Source organism: Clarias gariepinus, chromosome 12 (assembly GCF_024256425.1).
Source record: "Clarias gariepinus isolate MV-2021 ecotype Netherlands chromosome 12, CGAR_prim_01v2, whole genome shotgun sequence".
NCBI classification, from domain to species: domain Eukaryota; kingdom Metazoa; phylum Chordata; class Actinopteri; order Siluriformes; family Clariidae; genus Clarias; species Clarias gariepinus.
Window position 1 is genome coordinate 4,381,569 of NC_071111.1, and position 7,420 is coordinate 4,388,988.

A 7,420-nucleotide genomic window follows, 5' to 3' on the forward strand; every position below is an offset into this window, starting at 1 on the left:
AGGGAAACAACAAACTACTGAGGAAAACAACTGACTACTGAGGAAAACAACAAACTACTGAGGGAAACAACAAACTACTGAGGAAAACAACTGACTACTGAGGAAAACAACAAACTATTAGAGAAAACAACTGACTACTGAGGAAAACAACAAACTACTGAGGGAAACAACAAACTACTGAGGAAAACAACTGACTACTGAGGAAAACAACAAACTATTAGAGAAAACAACTAACTACTGAGGAAAACAACAAACTACTGAGGGAAACAACAAACTACTGAGGAAAACAACTGACTACTGAGGAAAACAACAAACTATTAGAGAAAACAACTGACTACTGAGGAAAACAACAAACTATTAGAGAAAACAACTAACTACTGAAGAAAACAACAAACTACTGAGGGAAACAACAAACTACTGAGGAAAACAACTGACTACTGAGGAAAACAACAAACTACTGAGGGAAACAACAAACTACTGAGGAAAACAACTGACTACTGAGGAAAACAACAAACTATTAGAGAAAACAACTGACTACTGAGGAAAACAACAAACTATTAGAGAAAACAACTAACTACTGAGGAAAACAACAAACTACTGAGGGAAACAACAAACTACTGAGGAAAACAACAAACTACTGAGGGAAACAACAAACTATTAGAGAAAACAACTGACTACTGAGGAAAACAACAAACTACTGAGGAAAACAATCAACTACTGAGGAAAACAACTAACTATTAGAGAAAACAACTGACTACTGAGGAAAACAACAAGCTATTAGAGAAAACAACTAACTACTTAGGAAAACAACTAACTATTAGAGGAAACAACTAACTACTGAGGAAAACAACAAACTACTGAGGAAAACAACAAACTACTGAGGAAAACAACAAACTACTGAGGAAAACAACAAACTACTGAGAAAAACAACTGACTACTGAGGAAAACAACAAACTATTAGAGAAAACAACTGACTACTGAGGAAAACAACAAACTATTAGAGAAAACAACTAACTACTGAGGAAAACAACAAACTACTGAGGGAAACAACAAACTACTGAGGAAAACAACTGACTACTGAGGAAAACAACAAACTATTAGAGAAAACAACTAACTACTGAGGAAAACAACAAACTACTGAGGGAAACAACAAACTACTGAGGAAAACAACTGACTACTGAGGAAAACAACAAACTATTAGAGAAAACAACTAACTACTGAGGAAAACAACAAACTACTGAGGGAAACAACAAACTACTGAGGAAAACAACTGACTACTGAGGAAAACAACAAACTATTAGAGAAAACAACTGACTACTGAGGAAAACAACAAACTATTAGAGAAAACAACTAACTACTGAGGAAAAAAACTATTAGAGAAAACAACTAACTACTGAGGAAAAAAACTATTAGAGAAAACAACTAACTACTGAGGAAAACAACAAACTATTAGAGAAAACAACTGACTACTGAGGAAAACAACAAACTATTAGAGAAAACAACTAACTACTGAGGAAAACAACAAACTATTAGAGAAAACAACTAACTACTGAGGAAAAAAACTATTAGAGAAAACAACTAACTACTAAGGAAAACAACAAACTACTGATGAAAACATCTATCTATTAGAAAAAACAACTGCCTACTGAGGGAAACAACTAACTACTGGAGACAGCAACTAACTGCTGAGGAAAACAGCTAATTACTGAGGACAACAACAAACTACTGAGGGAAACAACTAACAACTACTGGAGAAAACAATTAACCCTCTGAGCTCCTGCTGGAGACAGCAACTAACTACTGGGAAAAACGTAACTACTTAAGCTCCTCCTGGAGACAACAACTAACTACTGGAGAAAATTAACTATTAGAGCTCCTGCTGGAGACAGCAACTAACTATTGATGCTCCTGCTGGAGACAGAAGATAACTACTGAAGCTCCTCCTGGGGACAGCAACTAACTACTGGAGCTCCTGCTAGAAACAGCAACTAACTACTGGAGAAAACAATTAACTACTAGAGCTCCTGCTGGAAACAGCAACTAAATAGCTTCTGTTAGAGACAAAAAAGAACTATTGAAGCGCCTGCTGAAGTTGCATCATGGAGGTCCAACTGAACACATTGGACTAAAGAAAACATCTGACTAAGCCACTTTGCCGCCTACTGGGGTGTCTGCTGGAGACAAAGTTAACTACTGGATTATGCTTGAGTATGCTGGGTATTTTAGTTCACTTGAAGCTTGTGGTTAAAATTGTAACTACTAGAGCTTCTGCAGGAAAAGGGCTGTTTACTAAAGCTTGTAATGTTAGACACCTTCTAAAGTGTATGCGGGAGAAAGCACATAACGCCTTGAGTTCAGCTCAGGAAAGTTCCTCGAGTTTTTGATTTAAAAATAAATTGAATCTACTCAAGTTCCTATTGAGGAAAGCCACCAGTACTGGACCTGCTGCTGAAAACACCAGGTTAAGAAAGAATGTAAAACCTGGAGCTGCTGGTGGTAGTGTTCTCAGTGTGGTGTTGGCATTGACGCATGAATGTTTAATCAGCCTGCGAGACTGCAGGTGAGAACTCGTCTTTAATTGGTTATCCTCAGAGTTGCTCTGGGCGTTCACTGTCAGATATCAGCCTGGTGTCTGCAATCTGATGTCCTCCTCAGTGAAGTAGTGTAAAAGTAGAGGTCATGTTTGCCATTTTACCTCCTGTGATTACAGACAGAGCAGCTGATGTTCCAGACGCTGATGCAACACCAAGAGCATGATGCAAAGATTGCCATAAGGAGGAATAATTTGGACAATCCTAACAGCAATCTAGCATATTATATAAAATACTGCATTGTATTATGTTCTATTCTAGTGTGTTCTCCTGTGTTTTAATAAATTAAATAATATTTTCCTTTAATATATTACATTATAGTACAGCAGGGCGTCGAGTCCACTTCAAATTAAAAATTAAAATTTTATTTGTCACATACACAGTCATACACAGTACGATTTGCAGTGAAATGCTTAAGTCATTGGTCAAGTTGTTGCCTATATAAATTCTCAGTAAGATGTTCCACTCCTTTCATATGTTATCAATACATACAATTTTACTTTCTACAGTAGTTTAAAACTGTTGCCAGAGAAACTATTTATTTGGCAAAATCGCAAACTTCAGTTTCCATGTTCTCCAGCTGCTTGATGCATTTCCTCAGGGTTTTCCCACAGTCCAAAGACAAGCAGGTTAGACTAACTGGTTTTCCCAAATTGCCCATAGTCTGTGAATGAACGTGTGAGTGTGTGCATGCTTGTGACCTGCGATGTAGCATCATCCTGTCCAAGGTGTACCCCGCCTTGTGCCCCAAGTGCCCTGGGAACTGCACTCTTCCTAGTGCGATACGGCTTAATTCTATTTTAATTTGATGACTTTATTCCAATCAGTTATTTTTGTTCTATTCCACTCTATCATTAAATATCCTCTTTTATTCTGCTTTATTGTATTCAGCTATGTTTTATTACATTTTGTTGTTGCACGCTATTATTTCTCCAAACTATTATCTCTTATTCTATTTTATTCAGGGTTAGCACTGCTGTAGTGCTGGTTTAGCCTCCAGGCGAGCGGCATTATCTCTCTCTCTCTCTCTCTCTCTCTCTCTAGACAGATGTGGTGTGCCAGTTAATGGAATTAGGCCATGGAGAGATTACGCCTGGAAAACATCTTTGTTTAAAAAAAGAAGTGAAGTTGAAAGAGAAGCAGAGAATGGAGGGATGTAAAAACAGAAAGACGAGAGATGTAAGATGCAGAGAGCTTAAGGGAGAAAGAGAAAGACAGAGAGAGAGAGAGAGAAAGAGAGAGAGAATGAGATATAAGACAGGTGGGCAGACTCTGGTAATGATCTATAAAACTTTCATGCTCATGATTTTTACATAAAAAAGAAGGAGATATAATAAGAAAAAAGTAAGATGGAAGGATTATGCAACACTGCATCTGAACAAAGTTCCAGAACAATATCTTAAGAACTAATGAGTCCCAGGTGAAGATGTTTGGTCATTGTAGACACTGAAACACCTCATACTGACCTCATATTAATGATTTGAGTTTGTTCTGTTCCCAAAGCACATAAGAAACTTGTAGCACCTGAGACAGTGAAGAACTTCAGTTGATACCAAATATTATTGAGAAAAAACATCCAAGACCTCAAAGTCCAGACTAGGTCCAGTTGGTCTTAGCAGATGGTAAGGACCCACACAGTAATACAGGTTGTACTTTCTTTTGTCCATCACTGTACTCTTATCCACTTCGTTCTATTATTGTTGTTATTTAATTTTATTCGCCTTTTTTGTAGTAATGAACTGTCACTATAGAGACAATAACGTATCGGAACACAAACCTGCACCACAGTCAGAGCAGCGCTTATAGAGAATTCATCAATACCTTGAAGAACACCGCAGTGCTGCGAGTCTTGTGTCTTTCGTCTGTAGATAGAGAGACAGCAGCAGTGGGTGTGGGACCGAGCAGCTCCACAAACAGCTGGTGGTGTTTAATCGACGCTGCTGACAGAATGAACTTTATAATCAGAATGAACTCCTGGCCTCTGCAGAGTTTAGCAAGATTTTGCATTTGAATGATTTTCTGGTTAATCACCTCCTCAGTGTGATCATCAGCTCTAAATGTACGCTCAGTCACATAGCAGCGCTCCTGCTTTAGATTCCATACAGCACTAAAGCGATGAGCTCCTCGAGATAGACAGTGCACGCACACACACACACACACACACCCTGAGTGACAGAAACGTCTTCACACTGCCAAACACCATCTGCACTGTTACACAGCGAGAGAAGACAGGTGGAGAGAAACTGAAAAAAAAAATGAGAAAAGACACAATGAGGCAGAATGGATGGATTGTTCTGGTACACAGGCTTCATTTGGAGGCTTTGTTTGTTTGTTTATTCATCTGATTTTGAGATTGTGGGCTTTAAACGTGTGTGAGTATGATTCTTTTGGTTTCTAAAGTGTTTATATGTTCATCAAAAGTCATTTAGAGACTCAAACTTAACTGATCTCTGCCAAAATCACAACCTTTAACAGCCCCAGCTCTACCCCAATGATTTAATAACCGAGCTCCACCCCCAAAGCGTTAATAACTCTAGCTCCACCCCAAAACTTAAATAACCTTAGCTCCAAACCAAAGCTTTAATAACCCTAGCTCCACCCCAAAGCTTAAATAACCTTAGCTCCACCCCAAATCTTTAATGACACCCCAAAGCTTAAATAACCCTATCTTCACCCCCAAATTAAAATAGCAGCGTTAATAACCCTAGATTCAGCCCCAATTCGAAATATTAGCTTTAATAACCCTAGTTCTACCCCAAATCAAACTATCACCTTTAATAGGTCTAGCTCCCCAGGTCTAGCCCCATCCGCTTACAAAATTTAAATGTAACATTTACAGCTGTATCTCTACCTTCACCTTTAACTCAACATCTAATCATCACTTTAGCAGATCTAGCGATGCACCCAAATTAAAATGTCACCCTTAAACGGCTCATTACTAATTAGCATTGGACTACATTAAGCCTAGCTCCTCCCCAAAATTAGATGTAACCTCCATAAGTGTAGCGCTGGCCCTGAATAAAAACCCCATCTCAGTATGCCTAGTCCTGCATCTAATCATGATCAGACTGCAGTGGGACAAGCTTTGCATTCAATCACGTCTATCTCCTCCTCCGACATTATCATACACAGCCCGAGCTCAGCCCACAAACAAACCCACTGTATCACTAAGTCCTCTGCGTAATAAACTGTCTGAGTTTATAACAAACCGAGGCACAGAAAAATATTTTTCTTGCTAAATAAGTGAGAAGTGAAAGTGTGAATGTGAGACAATGATGTTTGTGTAGATTCTGACTTCAGCAGATCTTCTGTGAGGAACTCAGCGCTGAGCATCACACTCCGTGCTGCATTTATCTCTTCAGCCTCATTAAGTTTAACGCAGACGTAGACGGTTCAGGCTGCAGCCGCAGTCTGTAAATCACACTGTCTGTAACTGACCAGGCGCAGAGTGATGAACAGCTCCAACACTGTGTAGGCAGCAGGGGGCGTGTGTGCGTGTATACGTATGTGTGTGTGTGTGCAGTCGGCACAGAGGGGGGGTAATTACTTTCATCTGCTGGGTGACAAAGATAAAAGCACAATAAGTACTTAAACACTCACAACTTTACAATCTTGTCTTCTCCTCTGTCCTGAGGTCACTGTGAGGTGTTTACAGGAATGAAACTTCGTCCCTTCAGGGCTTTAGAGAGAGTTAGAGAGTTTTAGGGAGTTTTGTGAGAGTTGTGAAAGAGAGAGTTTTATGAGAGTTTTTGGTTTTAGTTTAACTTTATACAGTACACTTCTTCTTCTTTGTCTTTCGGCTGTTCCCTTTCAGGGGTCGCCACAGCAAATCATCTGCCTCCATCTAAACCTATCCTCTGCATCCTCTTCTCTTACACCAACTAACTTCATGTCCTCTCTTACTGTATCTCATCAACGTATCGCTCACCTCGCCTTCTCCAGCAACGCTGAAGACAGTCAATTCCGTGCAAGGTGATGCAAGAACTGATGCATTGTCCAGTTCACATGGTCTTGTGCTCACTGCAAACATTCACGGCGGTGTCTTGGTGTCAGCAGAGTCACCTGCAACGGTCGTCTGGCATTTAAGCCGGTTGCGAGTCGGTTGCGAATGGTTTGTCTGGAACCCTAGTACCCCTTGCATCTCATAAACGGGCCTGCAGCTGTGTGGCAGTTGCATAACGATGTCTGAGTGCATAGGTCCTTAGGTACTGGTCATCGTTGCTATCTGTCACTTATGGGGCTTCACTCCTGGGTCTGTCATGAACTCTGTCAGTAGTTCTGTGTCTTGATGCAAGTCTGCTGAGACACACCAAGTTCACGAGCAACATCTGACTGCCTGCCACTGAACCTAAGGCGCATCATGGCCAGGTGGCGCTGCTCGTCCGTTAAGTGACATTGTGTGTTCATGGCTGTTTGAATAATGAACTTGGGATGACTTACTGACAATACCAGCTTTTTATACCCACAGAATGTTGAAATTGATGCCACATTAAAAAAGGTTGTCTTTGGGGATTGGCCCCAATATAAGGCACACCTGTACACAGTGAGACCATTACCTGGAAAACACAAAATGAGGTGTGTCTATTACCCCAATACAATTGCCTCCCTGTCCCGAAAATGTCTAAAGTGAAACAAACATCATATGTATGACATCCACTAAGTCTCTCACAATATCCCTAACTTATTGTGAGTAGTGTATTACGTAATGCAAAACTTTTTATTTTCATTTTTTTTTAAATATATATATTTATATATATATATATATATATATATATATATATATATTCAACAGTCAGGGTTAAACCAGCATTTTATACTTTCTTATTTAG